We start from the raw sequence: 19,633 nt of genomic DNA on the forward strand, positions 1-19,633 counted from the left end.
CTTCTTCACAGTCCAACTCTCACATCCATACATGACCACTGGAAAAACCATAGCCTTGACTAGACGGACCTTTGTTGGCAAAGTAATGTCTCTGCTTTTCAACATGCTATCTAGGTTGGTCATAACTTTCCTTCCAAGGAGTAAGCGTCTTTTAATTTCATGGCTGCAGTCACCATCTCCAGTGATTTTGGAGCCCAGAAAAATAAAGTCTGACACTGTTTCCACTGTTTCCCCATCTATTTCCCACGAAGTGATGGGACCAGATGCCATGATCTTCGTTTTCTGAATGTTGAGCTTTAAGCCAACTTTTTCACTCTCCTCTTTCACTTTCATCAAGAGGTTTTTTAGTTCCTCTTCCCTTTCTGCCATAAGGGTAGTGTCATCTGCATATCTGAGGTTATTGATATTTCTCCCAGCAATCTTGATTCCAGCTTGTGCTTCTTCCAGTCCAGGGTTTCTCATGATGTACTCTGCATAGAAGTTAAATAAGCAGGGTGACAATATACAGCCTTGACGTACTCCTTTTCCTATTTGGAACCAGTCTGTTGTTCCATGTTTAGTTCTAACTGTTGCTTCCTGATCTGCATACAGGTTTCTCAAGAGGCAGGTCAGGTGATCTGGTATGCCCATCTCTTTCAGAATTTTCCACAGTTTGTTGTGATCCACACAGTCAAAGGCTTTGGCATAGTCAATAAAGCAGAAATAGATGTTTTTCTGGAACTCTCTTGCTTCTTTGATGATCCAGCAGATGTTGGCAATTTGATCTCTGGTTCCTCTGACTTTTCTAAAACCAGCTTGAACATCAAGAAGTTCATAGTTCACATATTGCTGAAGCCTGGCTTGGAGAATTTTAAGCATTATTTTACTAGTGTGTGAGATGTGTGCAATTGTGCGGTAGTTTGAGCATTCTTTGGCATTGCCTTTCTTTGGGATTGGAATGAAAACTGACCTTTTCGAGTCTTTTGGCCACTGCTGAGTTTTCCAAATTTGCTGGCATATTGAGTGCAGCACTTTCACAGCATCAGCTTTTAGGATTTGAAATAGCTCAACTGGAATTCCATCACCTCCACTAGCTTTGTTCATAGTGATACTTCGTAAGGCCCACTTGACTTCACATTCCAGGATGTCTTGCTCTAGATGAGTGATCACACCATCATGATTATCTGGGTTGTGAAGATCTTTTTTGTAGTTTTTCTGTGTACTCTTGCCACCTCCTCTTAATATCTTCTGCTTCGGTTAGGTCCATACCATTTCTGTCCTTTATTGAGCCCATCTTTGCATGAAATGTTCCCTTATCTCACTTTTCTTGAAGGAATCTCTAGTCTTTCCTATTCTATTGTTTTCCTTTATTTCTTTGCATTGATCGCTGAAGAAGGCTTTCTTATCTCTCCTTGCTATTCTTTGGAACTCTGCATTCAAATGGGTATATCTTTCCTTTTCTCCTTTGCTTTTCACTTCTCTTCTTTTCACAGCTATTTGTAAGGCCTCCTCAGACAGCCATTTTGCTTTTTGCATTTCTGTTTTTGGGGATGGTCTTGATTCCTGTCTCCTGTACAATGTCACAAACCTCTGTCCATAGTTCATCAGGCACACTGTCTATCAGATCTAGTCCCTTAAATCTATTTCTCACTTCCACCCTTAGCTTTCACCAAATTCTCTAAAGGATCTATTTTTGTTCAAATCAATCCTCAGTTCTTATGCCCTAAATATCTGGCATATATGAGATACTCAATAAGCATTAGTTGACTTACGTATATTGGATTCTTAACCAAGACAAAGTTAATAACCACTGGAGTAGAGTAAAATAGAATATGGTTATTCTCTGGAAAATAATCCTCACTGTTTCCTGCTCCCCATATGCTCTGTTTGTGTAGAGTCTTTCATCAGCCTGTAGCTCTGAATGATACAGTGCCATGCTTGTCAATTAAACCAATTAAGGAAGATTTTTAAATCACAATTTCATTTCCTTTAGGAAATTATCCATCTTTTCATTTAACTCTAGTGTTTTACTTAATTAACAAGCATTTAATAACAATTAATAAATGATATATTAATTAATTTATGAAATGACTTTGTCCTTACTAAAGTAATTCAGATTTTTAAATGCTTGTAATTTTCATTAGTTCCATCAAATAAGACATAGAAGATTCAATTAAAGCTGGGTTATCTTACTTTACACTCTGCCCAAATACCAGGGAAAACCTCTAGTGTATCTAGGACAGTGCTAGAAGAATCATCAAAACTGCAGCTTTGACAAAGGCAGGGAAATGCCTGGGGCCCAAGACATGCGGTTTCATAAGCAGGGAGCAGAAGCATCATAAAGTAGGTGCTCAAAAAATATTTGATGAATTAATGAAAGAAGAAGGAAGCAGTTAATGCTAAGGAGAAGAAATCCCTCCTTTGAACAGGGAATCACTAACCTTAAAAAGGGCTGATAGGGTATCCATCAATGGAGGAAGAGGCGATGGGTAGATCCTTCTCTCAAAGAACATGTGCTTGTGTGGGACATAAGGAATGACATCAAGCTGCTAATTATCAATGTAGATATCAAATACAACTCCAGTCTTTAGTTACCAGACATTTCTTTTGGGTAATTCATTACTAAGGACTTGCAAATTTGGAAGCAACCCAAAGTCCCAGAAACAGAGTCTCAAGACTGAAGAAGTATGAGATTCTGTAAGAAGCAGGTCAGGCCATTTATGCCATAGATGTGTGTATGAAAATTAATTACATTTTAAAAATGCACAAATGTTATTTATAAATAATTTACATTCTTTAGAAGCATTTACAAATAATGATTCACTTTGCAAACAGAGATGAAAAGCTCTCTTTACAAGTCTGGGTCTTACTCATGCTTGTGCCCCAATTTCAGCAGTGTTGCTACTTTACAAATGACTGTGCATTTACAGTTAAAATTAAGTATAAGCAAGAGCATGATTAAGCATAATCAAGGAAGATCCTACAAAAGATTGCTATCTACCTTGCTTAGCTTGCTAGACTCGGCTTCCCTAGTGGTTCAGTGGTAAAGAATTCACCTTCAATGCAGGAATCACAGGTTTGATCCCTGAGCAGGAAAGATCCCCTAGAGAAGGAAATGGCAACCCCCTCTAGTATTCTTGCCTGGGAAATGCCATGGACAAAGGAGACTTGTGGGCTACAGTCCATGGGGTCACAGAAGAGTTGGACACGACTTAGCAATGAAACAACAACAGATTGCTAGACCACCCTAGATCACAGAGAAAGAGTGGATCGCTCATCCAAAAAACCTCCTGAAAAAGTATTTATCCGCTTGACGTCTAGGTGCTACCTAAGACTTAAAGAAATGAACACAGGAATTTGGTGTGTTCCCTTGGTGAGTGCCAAGGCAAGAGGAATCGTGCTATGCCTTTACTTTGCACCCCCTGGAACAAAGATCCTTGATGCAGTCAGTGCTTCATATGTATAGGTTCTGAATCACAGATTCAACCAACCATACATTGAAAATATTCAGAAATTCCTAAAGCAAAACATGAATTTTCCATACAAGGCAATTAGTTACATAGAATTTATATTGTGTTTACAATTATTTATATAGAATTTATATCATACTAGGTATCACACATCATCTAGAGATGATTTGAAGTATATTGGAGACTGTGTAGGTTATATACAAATGCAATGGCTTCCCAGGTAGCTCAGACAGTAAAGAATCCACCTGCAATGCAGGAGACCCAGGTTCAATTCCTGGGTTGGGAAAATCCCCTGGAGAAGGGAATGGCTACCCACTCCAATATTCTCGCCTGGAGAATTCCATTGACAGAGGAGCCTGGCAGGCTATGGTAGCTTCCCTGGTAGCTCAGCTGGTAAGGAATCTGCCTGCAATGCAGGAGACTCTGGTTCAATTCCTGGGTTGGGAAGGTCCCCTGGAGGAGGGCATGGTAATCCACTCCAGTATTTTTGCCTGGAGAATGCCCATGGACAGAGGAGCCTGGTGAGCTACAATTCATGGGGTCACAAAGAGTTAGACACAAATGAGTGACTAAGCACAGTACAAGGGACTTGAGCTCCCTGGATTTTTGTATCCGCTGAGAATACTGGGACCAATCTCCTGTATCTTAAAGAAAAAAGAACCTAAGATCCAGATCTTCAACGAGACATCAAATTTGAACCATTTAGGATAAAGAAAATGTGGTACATGTATACAGCGGACCACTACTCAGCCATAAAAGAGAATGAAATAATGCCATTTGCAGCAACATGGATGGAACTAGAAATGATCATACTAAGTGAAGTAAATGAGAAAAACAAACACCATACGATATCACTTATATGTGGAATCTAAACTATGACTCAAATGAGCTTTTGTGAGACAGAAATAGGACTCGCAGACATAGAGAACAGACATGCGGTTGCCAAGGGGCGGAGTAGAGGGATAGACCTGGAGCTTGGGATTAGTAGATGCACATTATTATATAGGGAATGGGCAAATAACAAAGTCCTACTATATAGCAAAGGGAGCTATAATCAACATTCTATGATCAGCCATAATGGAAAAGAATATTTTAAAAAGAATGCATACATATATGTATAACTGAATCACCTTGCTATAAGCAGAAATTAACACAACGCTGTAAATCAACTATATTTCAATTTTTTAAGTGAAATTTAAACCATTTATCTTACCTGTTTCTTTTCGTCAAGTGTTTTCTTCCTTCCTGCTGAGAGTGAAGTCTTGGGAGAAACTGTGGGTGATTAAATAAGAGCAGATATTGTGTTTTTGCAAATTGTATTTTAAACTTATTCACATTTATCATCCGTTTATTAGGTAGACTCCTAAGTGCTTCTTAAAATGGTGGTATAGAAGAATTTAATAAAAAAGTTAATGTTCATTTTACATTTGCCTTCTTTTTATGGTACAATATATTGAAAATTATTTCATGGAAGAAAAACAAATATACAAATTATATATTTAATTCACATAATAAATTAATAAATATAAACATAAAAATAAATAAGCATATAGACCCAGAATTGGTGAACTGCAACTCAGAAATAAACTCCAATGTTTGTACAACACTATTACTCAGCAATATTCTTACTTGCTAAACTTCTACCAGTTGCATCAAGAGCTCCTCTTGGTGGAGGAATGGTGTGGAACTCTTTCAGGGTGGAAGAACTGATCTTCATCACACAGGAATGTGTACACTGGTATATCCTTAGCACTCATCTGAGCAGTTATCCAACATAGACCCTGAAAGGACTCTGAATATGAAAGAAACTTGGAGCTCTTAAATGCATCATCTTCTGTAATGACATATGAACGTTATTTAGCTTAACAATTTCACAAGGGAGTTGATATTTATGTCATCTGCAGTCAGGTTCAACTGGCCCCTTAGCTTTAGAGTTGATCACAAATATGGAAGTCAACTGAGAGATATAACTATTGGTTTATAGCTCCCCACTGGACTTTAACTGAAGAAGGTAATGCTTTTATTGTATACTTACAGATACGATGAATACAAGGGAGTGTGAGTTTAAGTTGTCAGAGATAATGGTTGTTCCAGCCCTGAAAGAAAAAGGGGAGGGTAGAATTCAGAGACCATGGAGAAAATTTAATTATTCATACAAAAATACTCATTGCAACTATTGCTTGCTAGGCTAAAAATAAAATGAGCAAGTAAGAGACTGAAAGAAGTTTTGTGTGTTTTTATGTGCTTTCCACTCAGTCAGTCATTGGGCATCTTCTTTATACCAGTATTGTAGATTTGGGGTGGGGGTGGGGAGAGCGGAAGAGAGACAGCCCACAGTGCCTAGTCTCGAAAAGCAACACTCTGCTCTATTTGGAGATACTGAGGAAATACACCATTTAAAAGGGGCAGGGAAGAGATATCATTTAAGCAAGTGTGCAATGGTATAGGCAGAATAATTTGAGGTAAGTACATCTATTAAGTAGATGAAGTTTGACTTTGGTTCTCCATTTCTGTTTCTATATATTTTCTTTCTCTGAGGGTCCTTGGCACCTTCCTAAGGATTTTCGCCTTGATGTCCACTATCCACGGCTTCAAAGCTAATCTAAGCCTAAATAATATGACAAACTGATTTCCACGTAAGTGTCTATTAAACTAGTTTATACTACCTAATTTGATGAACTGATTTCTAATAATTAATTTAGGATAATTTCCATAAAGAAAAGACATGAAATTTTAGTTTCAGAGTCTCAGCTTTATAGAGATACCTAGAATAACAACAATATCATATATTCTCATTGTGCTGTTAATTTATTTATAAATACCAATACAGGGTACTGTGTATTCAACAGTAAGAGGCTATGAAGATAAATAAGATGAGTAATTAACCTTGTTTATAAGGGAGCTTATAAAGAAGATCAATACACAAGCAACTTTAACCAAAGCAGTGAACAGCAGGGGCAGTGTGGGCATAAGAGCCAAGAGTGGGCTGAGTGGCCACTAATGCACTCCTGAGGTTCTGGGGGACAGCACTGCTTGAGGTCAGTAGGTTCCTGCAGCTGAACCCATCAAGGTCTTTAAAGGAACCCCAGCCTCGGTCTTCCTAGGTAGGAAAGCTAGAGGAGGGCAATCCCAGCACTAACGGGAGATCCCCAAGGGAAAGCTGAACCCCAAGCAAGAAGAGCCAGGGCTCTGCCATCCAGCCACCCTCATTACCTTGGAGGGCCTAGGGATGATTTTCCAAAAGAGCCGGGCTGCTAAGTCTCTTTAGTCATGTCAGACTCTCTGTGACCCCATAGACGGCCACCCACCAGGCTCCCCTGTCCCTGGGATTCTCCAGGCAAGAATACTGGAGTGGGTTGCCATTGCCTTCTCCAATGCATAAAAGTGAAGTCGCTCAGTCCTGTCTGACTCCTAGCGACCACATGGGCTGCAACCTACCAGGGTCCTCCGTCCATGGGATTTTCCAGGCAAGAGAACTGGAATGGGGTGCCATTGCCTTCTCCAAAAGAGCCAGGCTGCTGCTGCTGCTGCTAAGTCACTTCAGTCATGTCTGACTCTGTGCAACCCCATAGATGGCAGCCCACCAGGCTCCCCCGTCCCTGGGATTCTCCAGGCAAGAACACTAGAGTGGGGTGCCATTGCCTTCTCCAATGTATGAAAGTGAAAAGTGAAAGTGAAGTCGCTCAGTCGTGTCCAACTCTTCGAGACCCCGTGGACTGCAGCCTACCAGGCTCCTCCATCCATGGGATTTTCCAGGCAAGAGTACTGGAGTGGGGTGCCATTGCCTTCTCTGAAAAGAGCAGGGAGATTTCCTTAAATACTGACACTACTTTTCAGAGACAAGAGAGAGGTTACTGTCCCATCGTACCAGGTACAAAGACTTTCAAATGAGTTTTATCTTTGGGGCTTAAGCCAGGAGCAGTGAATACTGGTAACATCAGTCCAGGTTGGAGGAAAGACAGTGCCTTGCCAAAGCAACAAAGAGATAACAACTCTCACATTGGATCAGATCCAACAAAGAGATAAGCCCCTTTAATCACCTCTTGAGTCATATCCAGCACTGGAATCTTAAACCAAGAAGACAGGTCACAAAACTTCTACAAGAGCCAAACACATCCCCATCTCCTGGACTCTCCCCTTTTTGTTTTGACTTCTATGACAAGATCAAGTTTTTCACACTCTCTTGGTTACAGCAGTCTTCCTTGTCTCCTGCAAACTGATGGCAATGGATCCCCTCTCGGCAGTCACTAGAATGATCCTTAAACACAATTACATCATGTCATTTATATCAGCAAAGGTAGTTTTCTCCCACTGCCACTGAGGCTGGCTACAGTACTGAAAGCTTCCACCTACCTCCCCTCTCCTGAGGTTTTTTTTTTCATCCTTCTATAGTATACATACTCTCACTCCGACCAAGAAGCACACTTTAGGGTCCTCTGTAGGAACCTGCTGTTACTCTATCTGGGGTATTTACCCCCTGCTCCTGGTGTGGGATAGTCAATCAATTGTGTACAACTTTTTACGACTCCATGGACTGTAGCCCACCAGGCTCCTCTGTCCATGGAATTCTCCAGGCAAGAATACTGGAGTGGGTTGCCATTTCCTTCTCCAGGGGACCTTCCCAATCCAGGGACTGAAGTGGGGTCTCCCGCATCGCAGGCAGATGCTTTACCATCTAAGCTACTAGGGAAGCCCCAACCCAGCTCCCAGACACTCTTCATCAATCCATGTCACTCAAAAGCAGGCTTTATGCTTCCTTTTCCAGGAAACCTCTAATAGCTGACCTTAACTATTCATATCCCAAGCTGACACCTTTAGAACTAACTTGTATTCATGGGATTTGCCTATTAATTTGCTTCAGTTCAGGTCAGTCGCTCAGTCATTTCCGCCTCTTTGCAACCCTATGGACTGCAGCACGCCAGGCCTCCCTGTCCATCACCAACTCCTGGAGTTTACTCAAACTCATGTCCATTGAGTCCATGATGCCATCCAACCATCTCATCCTCTGTCATCCCCTTCTCCTCCTGCCTTCAATCTTTCCCAGCATCAGGGTCTTTTCAAGTGAGTCAGCTCTTTGCATCAGGTGGCCAAAGTATTGGAGTTTCAGCTTCAGCATTAGTCCTTCCAATGAATATTCAGAACTGATTTCCTTTAGGATGGACTGGTTGGATCTCCTTGCAGTCCAATGGACTCTCAAGAGTCTTCTTCAACACCCCAGTTCAAAAGCATCAATTCTTCGATGCTCAGCTTTCTTTATAGTCCAACTCTCACATCCATACCTGACTACTGGAAAGACCATTGCTTTGACTAGACTGACCTTTGTTGGCAAAGTAATGTCTCCCCTCTTTAATATGCTGTCTACTTGGTCATAACTTTTCTTTTTTACTTATTCTATTCTAAATGTGTTTTGCTGTTTCACGCGTTACATCCTAACTTTCCAAAGGGCTTTCAATCGCCTTAAAATCAGTCAGTCTATCTCCAGTCTTTGTTTTTGTTTTTGTGCTCTGTTCATCCCAATCTCCCCAATCTCTGAGACAGTACATTTTAGGCAATGGATTTCTATCAATTAGCGGATCATGAAATCAGATTTGTATGTCTCCTACCAACAACTTTTAAATGAAACAGAATAGGACTTTGGAGAACTGGATATATCAGAGTGTCTCTTCCATGCTGAGGGCAAGGATTTTTCTAAAACCCTTGTGTATTTTTATACCATGATACAAGATGTATTTCTTGCTAAATCGTGATCAGAAAACCTTGAGAAATATGGCCAGAGATTGACTACATATTTATCCTAAGCAAGACAGTTACCTTTTGCACATTTATTTGGCTCCCCCTAGCAGCTTCCTGGGCTCCTGGCTCATTTCTCTTTGACTTTTGATGTCACCCCTGTTGGCTCCGAGCACTCCCAGATTAGACTCTGCCTGCCCCTTGGATCACAGGATGACCCCTGCCTGCCCCCTGAATCGCAGGCTGATCCCTGCCTGTTGCCACCCATGTTGATCCCACATGCCTTGGTCTCTACACTCCTCTGTCCCAAGCTGTACCAAATCTAAACCTGTCTCAAGAAAAAGCCCAGAGATGATGATGGGAAAGCTCCTGATATAAATGCACACAGCTCATTCTTTAAGGGAGGAGGGTCTAATGTCCTTTTTCCATGTTCAAGTGACTGAATTTATTATATAATGAAAATAAGATTAAAGAAATGAACATTTCTTGGAAGTACCTAAGAGTAAAACTCCAATTCATGGAGGAGTGCTTAAACCCATGATCTTAAAATAGCAACTTGGCCAAATTTTAAAAACAGAGCAGCATTAAGCGTTAACGAAAAATAAAAATAAAAACTCAGCATTAAGAAATTCTAATTACTAGTTATTATCTGAGGTGATAGTTATTATAATAAAATATACTATTTTAAAGATCAGTTAGAATGAAAATTACACTGCAATCATAGTTTTCCTTATTCCTGCCTCATACACAGAGATATAAACAGAAAATTAAAGTAAATATCCTTAAAATTTTTTCAAGCATCCCTAATACAAATGCTTCTGTTTTAAAAATGACCTAGTAGGGACTTTCCCTCCAGAATTATTTTGGTCAAAATATACAAATTGGGTAGTGATTTGGGGGGAAATCTGTAGCTTTTTACATTGCCATGGTAATAATCTACACTTCCACACATTTGTACAGTCATTACTTTCCATTCATAGTTTGCTCTGGAGCCAAAAATGACTATGTTGGTGCATCAGTTGCTCTCACAACATCTGGGAAATGATCATCATTTCCTTATTTCATTTGCTGCCATTTAGCCAATGTAGAGGAAACAACATATAAATGAGGTTTATTTTACAAAGGCAGCTATAATTTGATGATAAACTGCCAGAGAATCTTTTTACTACATAATATATGTAAAGTAATTACAAGCTGGGACAGAAATTCCCCAGGAAAAAATTGAGGGATACCCTGTCTCCTAAGCAATTACAGGAATGGCCTTACAGTCTGGTATGCAAGCCCTTAGACCTTGAAGAAGTGTGGAGGTGGTGGTGCTGTTGCTAAGTCGTGTCCAGTTCTTGAGATCCCATGGACTATAGCCCACCATGCTCCTCTGTCCAAGGAATTTCCTAGGCAAGAATACTGCCGTGGCTTTCCACTTCCTTTTCCAGGGGATCTTCCCAACCCAGGGGTTTAACCAAGGTCTCCTGCATTTCAGGAGTCTTTACTAACTGAGCTGCTGGGAAAGCCTGAAGAAAGTTTAGGAAAGAGCTACCAAGATATCTATGAAATTAGAAAATAAGTCCGCTAATGAAAAATGCTAACACAATTGAGGATACAATTTCTAGGATGAACAATAGTAAGAAGTGGGTGCTTCAGGGAGAAATCAGGTAGTTAAGGGGCTAAATTATTAACAACTAACCTCTGGTGATGGGTTGAAGCTGCTCTCTGAGAGCTTCCTAGAGTTGAACTGGTCCATTAGCCACAGCTCTGTCCTGACTCAATTCTGTATCCAAAGAGAGCAGGGACTGTCTAGCACGTAGGACATGGCAAATACCCAATAAAAGTTTGTAACAGTTAGCTTTATCTTATATTCCCATTTCATTTTCCTTTCTTACCATTTTCTCATTTATATTTCCTTTCATAGGTTTCCTTTATGGAATAAGAAGAGTTATAAATAAATCCTACATAAAGATAAATTAAATGTTCTTAAAGAGTAAAATGAAGAATGTAATGACACTCATTCACACAGTGCCATGTGACTGAGTGTCATAAAGACTTACAAACTGAGGTGCGATGGGCTTTCAAAGGATCAAGAAGTCACATACAGACAGAGGAGCTCAGTGAGGTCTCATGGAAGAGGTGATTTTGAGATGGTTGTAAACACAGATAGGACTGTGACCAGCAGAGAGGCTTCTGACAGATGAAGAGAGCCAAGCCTTCTAATTCATTTACCAAATTTTGCTCAAATAAGTATTTACTGATTCTAAGACAGAAACTTAGGATACAAAATATAATAATTATAACCTGTAGTATCAACATAAGGAACAGTGAACCAGGAAATCTATTTTTTCCTTTGACCCTGAAAAGAATAGAGGGTGATGCCTATTGAGAGAGGAAAGCAAATATATCAGGATTTAGGGTTAAGGATCTCCAAGCTACTATTTCAATTTTTTAAAGGAGCTATCATGTCTATGATTCATTCTGAGGTTATTTCAAATTCATTTCGGTTGCTATAACAGATATCATAGACAGGGTGACTTCTAAACAACAGAAATTTGATTCTCCCAGTTCCAAAGGCTGGAATGTCCAAGATCAAGCAGGAGGCTAGCAGATTCAGTCTGATGAGGGGCCACTTTCTGGTACACAGAGGCCATGCTTTTGCTGTGTCCTCAGATAGTGGAGTGAGAGAACTCTGGTCTCTTTATTCTCCTGTAAGGTCACTAATCTGATCCTTTTAAAAAACTTTAATTAATTAGTTGATTTTCGGCTGTGCTGGGTCTTCACTGCAGTGAGGGCTTTTCTCTAGTTGTGAGGAGCTGACTGCCCTCCTGTTGCAGTGTGTGAGCATCTCATTGCGGGGGCTTCTCTTGCTGCGGAGCACAGGCTCTATGTGTGTGGGTTTCAGTAGTTTCACAGTATGGGCTCTAGAACGTGGGCTCAGTAGTTGCGGTGCACAGGCTCCATTGCTCTGTGGCTTGTAGAATCTTCCGAGGTCAGGGATGGAACCCATGTCTCCTGCACTGGCAGGCGGATTCTTTACTCTTAGGGGCCACCACCAGGGAAGCCCCTAATCTCATCATTGATGGCTCCACCTAATCACCTATCAAAGCCCTCTAAATGTCATCACACTGGGGATTAGCTTTCAACATATGAATTCGGAGGTGGGGGACACAAACATTCAGTTTCCAGAAGCAATCAGAGTCAAAATTCATTACTTCCCAGTCTAACAAGTCCTACTCTTAGCCCCAAAGAACCTACCAATCATTTCCTTAACATCTCATGCCCACCTCTACCTGCATGCTCTAGACTCACCTGAGAGTAATGTCCATCTCCAGAGTATCCTCAAAGGCTGCAGGAGACTAAGGTTCTCTTGTGGGAAGGGTCTCCTCAGCTTCATTTGTTGTTGTTCACTCACTAAGTCATGTCTGATTCTTTGAGACCCCCATGAATTGCAGCACACCAGGCTCCTCTGTCCCCTGCTATCTCCCAGAGTTTGCTCAAATTCATATCCATTGAGTTGGTGATGCTATCTAACCATCTCATCCTCCACTGCCCCCTTCTCCTTTTGTCTTCAATCTTTCCCAGCATCAGGGTCTTTTCCAATAAGTTGGCTTCACAGCACTATCCAAATCCTCACATATTCCTCCTTCTCTTTAGGGACATCTATTACATGACTCTGATAAACTCAAGAAGGTCAAGTTTCAAGGACACCCAGAATATTTTACATCTGGACCCAAAGAATGAAGGCTTGAAATAAATTGGTCAAGGACCATCCATTTGCCCCAGTGGCTGTCATCCAGGAATAAGATCCTTTTCAAGAGAGATACCACCTGCTGCTTACCCATAAGCGTGCAGTTTTACCCCACGGCTTCCAAAGACTATCAGCCAGGAATAGCACTCAAGCCTAAATCTTTCATTTGCATCAAGAGGGCTGGAGGACTTTTACCACCACCCTCGCCTGTGGCTAGGATGCTTCACTGCTATTTTGCCTCTCAGGATCTCCTCTAGTTTCCCATGAGCACTAGAGCCCTGCCTTATGTAGACAGATCAGTTCACTGGAGCCCTAATTCTAACGTCCATAATGCTTAAATCTGACAATCCTATTTCTTAAGACTGAATCTTGTTTCCAGGATCCCTTCCGGACATACATATGATTTGCAATATGCCTCCGAATCCAAAAAGCCCTGCCTCCCAGCCTTGTCCTGCCTCTTGAGCAAGGAAACCTGAATTCTGATGCTGGACTTGATTAGACTAAAGTGATGTTTTCCAAACTTGCTGTCATAAAAAGTCATCAGATGCACCCATGAAAAATACAAAATCCCAAGCCCTTCTCTTAGAGGTGATGGTTCAGGACATCTGAGGAGGGTTTGACAATGTGTTTTTAATAAGCACCCTAGATGATCCATCCCTAGGACTTTTTGCCACTTAGGGAAATAGTGAATTGAGTTTGCTATGCCTTCTGGTGGGCTTCTGTCTATGGGGTCGCACAGAGTCAGACACGACTGAAGCAACTTAGCAGCAGCAGCAGCATGCCTTCTTAGACCTGGAAATTTGGACTTTCAGCCCCTTTCTAAAGGAAAGGTCAGCCATTTTGTCCCAATTAATTTCCCCTAGTTCAGGTCCCAGCCAGTTCTTAACCATCCCTTCTTTCTTCCACATTCCCAGCATGTCTTATAGACAGGGCATTCTAACCATTACACCTCTTTTACTCAGAAAGACCTCCTTGGACCCATAGTTCTGACACTTGCCTTACAGAGAACCATCTTAGCCTAAGAGTTCCTACCCCCAGCTGCTGAGAGCCTCTTGGAGCTGTTCCCTTGGACGGTACTGTAGGCCCAGACGAGGATGGAATTCTCCACATTCCATGCACATGGTGGTTTTCTATCTCTGGGCCTTCCTGAAAGGGCACCAGCTCTTTATGCCCATTGGCAACTGCCTCTTTGGAGGACAGCCTACAATGTAAGCAAGCAGCCTATTATGATAATTTTTCCTCTTTAGGCCATAAATATGGCCTAAATCACACTTTCATGCATATGCCTATATTTCCAAATATTTTCCTTGTTGTCTAATGCATACAAAATTTGTCTGTAAAAATTAACCATAAATACACTTATTTAACATCTGTTTTAAGCTATTTTATGAAAGTGAAATCGCTCAGTTATGTCAGACTCTTTGCGACCCCGTGGACTGTAGCCCACCATGCTCCTCTGTCCATGGGATTTTCCTGGCAAGAGTACTGGAGTGGGTTGCCATTTCCCTCTCCAGAGGATCTTCCCGACCCAGGGATCGAACTTAGGTCTCCTGCAGTGTAGGCAGACGCTTTACCATCTGAGCCACCAGGGAAGTCCTTTATTTTATGATAGTTCAGTTCAGTTCAGTCGCTCAGTCGTGTCTGACTCTTTGCGACCCCATGAATCGCAGCACGCCAGGCCTCCCTGTCCATCACCAACTCCCGGAGTTCACTCAGACTCACGTCCATCGAGTCCATGATGCCATCCAGCCATCTCATCCTCGGTCGTCCCCTTCTCCTCCTGCCCCCAATCCCTCCCAGCATCAAAGTCTTTTCCAACGAGTCAACTCTTCGCATGAGGTGGCCAAAGTACTGGAGTTTCCACTTTAGCATCATTCCTTCCAAAGAAATCCCAAGGCTGATCTCCTTCAGAATGGACTGGTTGGATCTCCTTGCAGTCCAAGGGACTCTCAAGAGTCTTCTCCAACACCACAGTTCAAAAGCATCAATTCTTTGGCACTCAGCTTTCTTCACAGTCCAACTCTCACATCCATACATGACCACAGGAAAAACCATAGCCTTGACTAGATGGACCTTAGTCGGCAAAGTAATATCTCTGCTTTTGAATATGCTATCTAGGTTGGTCATAACTTTCCTTCCAAGGAGTAAGCGTCTTTTAATTTCATGGCTGCAGTCACCATCTGCAGTGATTTTGGAGCCCAAAAAAATAAAATCTGACACTGTTTCCCCATGTATTTGCTGTGAAGTGATGGGACCAGATGCCATGATCTTCATTTTCTGAATGTTGAGCTTTAAGCCAACTTTTTCACTCTCCTCTTTCACTTTCATCAAGAGGCTTTTTAGTTCTTCTTCACTTTCTGCCATAAGGGTAGTGTCATCTGCATATCTGAGGTGATTGATATTTCTCCCGGCAGTCTTGATTCCAGCTTGTGTTTCTTCCAGCCCAGCGTTTCTCATTATGTACTCTGCATATAAGTTAAATAAGCAGGGTGACAGTATACAGCCTTGACGTACTCCTTTTCCTTTTTGGAACCAGTCTGTTGTTCCACGTCCAGTTCTAACTGTTGCTTCCTGACCTGCATACAGATTTCTCAAGAGGTAGGTCAGGTGGTCTGGTATTCCCATCTCTCTCAGAATTTCCCACAGTTTATTCTGATCCACACAGTCAAAGGCTTTGGCATAGTCAATAAAGCAGAAATAGAATTTTTTCTGGAACTCTCCTGCTTTTTCCATGATCCAGTGGATGTTGGCAATTTGATCTCTGGTTCCTCACACAATAAATATATTAACATTTTTCTTTCCGTTTATTATCTCTCCGAGAATAGAACCCATACCCTCAACTTCTTTCTTACTTAGCCTTCACAGCACTAGAATGCACAGATAGACAGTCAGCAATCAACAACTGATTACAACATTCATTAATAAAATAAATGAGGGACTTAAGTTATATCACAACTGAGTGCTAGTAAGAATTTGTAATAAATCACAAAGACTAGAATGCTTGAAAATCATCTATAGAGGAATTTAATATATCAACCATGAATGTCAAGAAAAAAGAAAGGTCTGGATATGTAGTTCTTTGAGTCATGCTAGACATCCAAGGAGGTCAAATATAATATATTTGATAAGGGACAAATAAAATCAATAAAAACGACAAAACCCAAACTTCCCCCTCCTGCCTGAAAATAATGAATGTGAACACTGATGGAAATCTAGAAAGAGGTGCTCTGCATGTGTACACTGGCATGGATCTAATATGGAAGTGGTTGGTTGATTTAGGGCTGGTAAAGCTGACGAATACGGGAAGGAGTTCTACTCTCCAGGAATTCAGCTCCTGGAGATTTCTCTTAAATAGTCTTCTCCAAAATGCTTCATTTAAAATAAATTACATTCTGAAAAACAGAAATCGTTTAACAGGAAAGCGATGGGGCTGATATGAGTAAATGAACTCACTAAGCAGCGGTAAAGAATTTTCCTGCCCTTGCAGGAGACAGAGGTCATCTTCCTGGGTCAGGAAGATGCCCTGGAGAAGAAAATGGCAACCCACTCCAGTATTCTTGCCTGGGAAATCCCATGGACAGAGGAGCCTGGTGGGCTACCGTCTACGCGGTGGCAAAAGAGTTGGACATGACTTAGTGACTAAACAACAAGCACTCAGTACCTCCCAAGCTCTGTGCTTGGTGCATCAGTCTGAACTGATGCAGCTTACACATGAGAAAACTAAAGCTCCTGGAAGTAACATGTCCCAGGTCACCCAGTGGCAGTCATGATCCTAACCAAGGTCAGTCTGACCCCAGAGACAAAGTTCTTTCCTAACATCAACTGACCATATCAAGTCAACAAAAAAGCTATTGAGCACTTGTGTCGAGCACAGTTCTAGCATTGAGGCATGGCATGGAGCACAGATAAAATCCTGGCCTTCAAGGAACCTACATCCTAAGGATCATTAAATCTTCATTCAGGATATTTAAGATATTTTTAAAATGTCTGGAGAGCCACTGAGAAAGGAATGACAAAGCTGAGTCCTAAATCAGCAAGAACCCCATCCAGAGATATTTTGCAGTAATTTCTATAAGACTCACTGGAACCAGGGCACTTTTTTCTTTATGTCAAAAATCAGTGAAAAGTAGGGAAGATATACAGGCACAGAATGATGTTAGAAAAGATCTAATTAATGTCTCATAAATGTTAATTTTATGATTCATCTGCAACTACTACTACTCCACAGAACCAAGCTGTATAATATATCTGTAAATAGCAGGGTCCACTTTGGTAATTATTTGTGTCATATTTAATAAAAAGAAGTCATATTCTCCACTCTGCACAGACACTCCATGTAGCTGCAGTTTTAATTCTTATTGTGGCCTCCCTTGACCCCCAAACATCCAAAGGCTTTGGAGAAGAGTTTACAGTAGCCAAAACTATAAACGAAATTGAACTTTAGCAAGCCATTTCCAAGAATCTCCAAAGTCTGTTTAAATAATTGAGCAATGTAGGATCATTCTTGAATATCAAACAGATCTTCATCTATTTTTGTTTTAAAAATAGACTGAAAATTGACTCAGGATTACTATCTTGAAATTTGGTATCATAGTGACCTAAAGATTCAGGGTAAGCATCAACCTTAATTTTGGAAAAATTTACTTTGATCCCTGTAGTGCCAAGAGATCTTGCCTTGGAATGAGAAAATTAGCAATTTCGAGCATGATCTTATATTGCCAAGGCCAATATTACAGAAAATATTACCATCTTATTCTCACTTATTCCAGTCCCTTCCCAAATACCTCCTGAAGAACACTCCTGAAAGTGAGCCATCTAGGGATTTCAGGGCAACTGGAGGTAACTTTATTCATTTGTAGCTTTTTTTTTCAATCTAAACACATTCTTGCTATGCAAAGAAATGATTCAGAGGTTTAAATGCTGAGGCTCTTACCCTTTATAAACTACAAAAAAAAAAAGAAAGACAGAAATTCTCTTCTCTGCCTCACCTACATCTACTGGTCAAGATTCTTCCAATACTCCATCCTCTCTTCAGAAATACACAGATAAAGGACCAAATTCATAACTATAAATGGAAAGTATTGAGGGAAGAAGAAACCATCACTAAAAGCAAATATTATCTAGGAAACCGTTACTGGAAAATTGCTACGGATTATTACAAACCTTCCTTTTTTCCTAAAACATTTATAAAACTTCTATAGGTACTCAAAGAACTTATACTTGGCATTAAAAAGAAAAAGAAACCATTCATATATCTATTTCTTTCCAGTGATTTTTAAAAAATAAACTTTACCTTTGAAATAGCCTAAGGCTCACAAGAAATTATAAAAATAGTTCCTAATGACCCTTCCCCCAGCTTCCCCCAATAATAACATGTTACACAGACTCGGTTCATTGTCAAAGCCAGGACATTGATACTTTTCAATATTATTAACTCAGGTATAATCTTTATTCAGATCTCACAAGTTTTACACACATTTTTTCTTTTTCTGGTCTGTTGTTATAGGAAGTTTTACAAGTGTAGACTCAAATAACCAACACTTTAATCAGGATACAGAGCTGTTCTGTCACTGTTTGTTCGGGGAGGGAGGAGGGAGGGGGGTTCAGGATGGGGAACACACGTATACCTGTGGCAGATTCATGTTGATGTATGGCAAAACCAATACAATAGTGTAATTAACCTCCAATTAAAATAAATAAATTTATATCTAAAAAAAGAAAGAAATTTCCTAGTGTTATTACTTAATTGTCATACCCTCCTCCCAATACTGTTCCCCCAACCACCTATCTATTCCTCATTGCTATAACTTTGTCATTCGGAAGCTGTTAAATAATCATATAGTAAATAAGCTTTTGAGATTGGTTTTTTGCGTTTGCCCTTAAGATCCAACTTGTACATTGATTTTTTTTTTTTCCCCTTGGCCATGCCGTGTGGCATGTAGAACCCTCGTTTCATGACTCAGGGATGGAACCCTTTTCTTGGAAACACAGAATCTTAACCACTGGACCGCCAGGTAAGTCTCTACATTGATTTTTAAAGTTCACTTCAGCAAAATTTAAAATAAAACCAAATGATCACTGTATGATCAAAACTTTATTTGTTTTCCACCTTCACTATTTAGGGAAAAAAGCACTCAGAATAACTAGTGTTTCATTTTATTCCCATTTTTTAAAAAGAGAATGATTGCATATGCAATTTGGAATGAGCTGCAGAGCTGCTAATGGAGGAGATTAAGAAGACGCAGCTTTGGCAAGTTGAAGCATATTATTTTGGCCTCCAAAAAACTATGATGACATTGGGATCACTGAGACCACAAGAATTTTGGCTTATTGCTCAAATAGTTGTTACTATTTGTGGAAAGCAGACTAAAGTTTTGAAGATAAAATTTGCAAGAAGAATGAGTTTAACAGAACCCTGAACTTGATCAAATGCCAATTATTACAATATTTCTGTATCTGTAATTAGGAATACCATCTAGGAAAAGGATCTGGTTTTCACAACCATATCTACCATGAATAAAGGAGCACACTTGCAAAGAGTCTATTAAAATATGTTTATTACTCCTTTCAGAATTTTAAATGCTTGGATTTTAAGCCTTTAAAGTAAAATCTGCATGAAGCTAAATTTTAATAAGTTGAGTCAATTCTTCATGGCACAAAAAGCATTTGTGGAGAATAAAAATAATTCAGATAAATGGAATTAAAGGACTCTTCATAG

The 19,633-nt window shown here is 40.4% G+C and overlaps 1 long non-coding RNA gene across 4 annotated transcripts in view; it reads right to left on the bottom strand.

Annotated features, from left to right (window-relative positions):
* The window catches only part of LOC138442558 (uncharacterized), a 135,886-nt gene that overhangs the window by 63,142 nt on the left and 53,111 nt on the right, over positions 1–19,633 (bottom strand). For all 4 annotated transcript variants that reach the window (XR_011257772.1, XR_011257773.1, XR_011257775.1 and 1 more), the window contains 2 exons: positions 5,485–5,545; positions 4,663–4,721 (listed from right to left, as the gene is read on the bottom strand). This is a non-coding gene — a long non-coding RNA (uncharacterized lncRNA). The remainder of the gene's footprint in view (positions 1–4,662; positions 4,722–5,484; positions 5,546–19,633) is intronic.

The sequence above is a fragment of the Ovis canadensis genome, chromosome 6 (genome assembly GCF_042477335.2).
Source record: "Ovis canadensis isolate MfBH-ARS-UI-01 breed Bighorn chromosome 6, ARS-UI_OviCan_v2, whole genome shotgun sequence".
NCBI classification, from domain to species: Eukaryota; Metazoa; Chordata; class Mammalia; order Artiodactyla; family Bovidae; genus Ovis; species Ovis canadensis.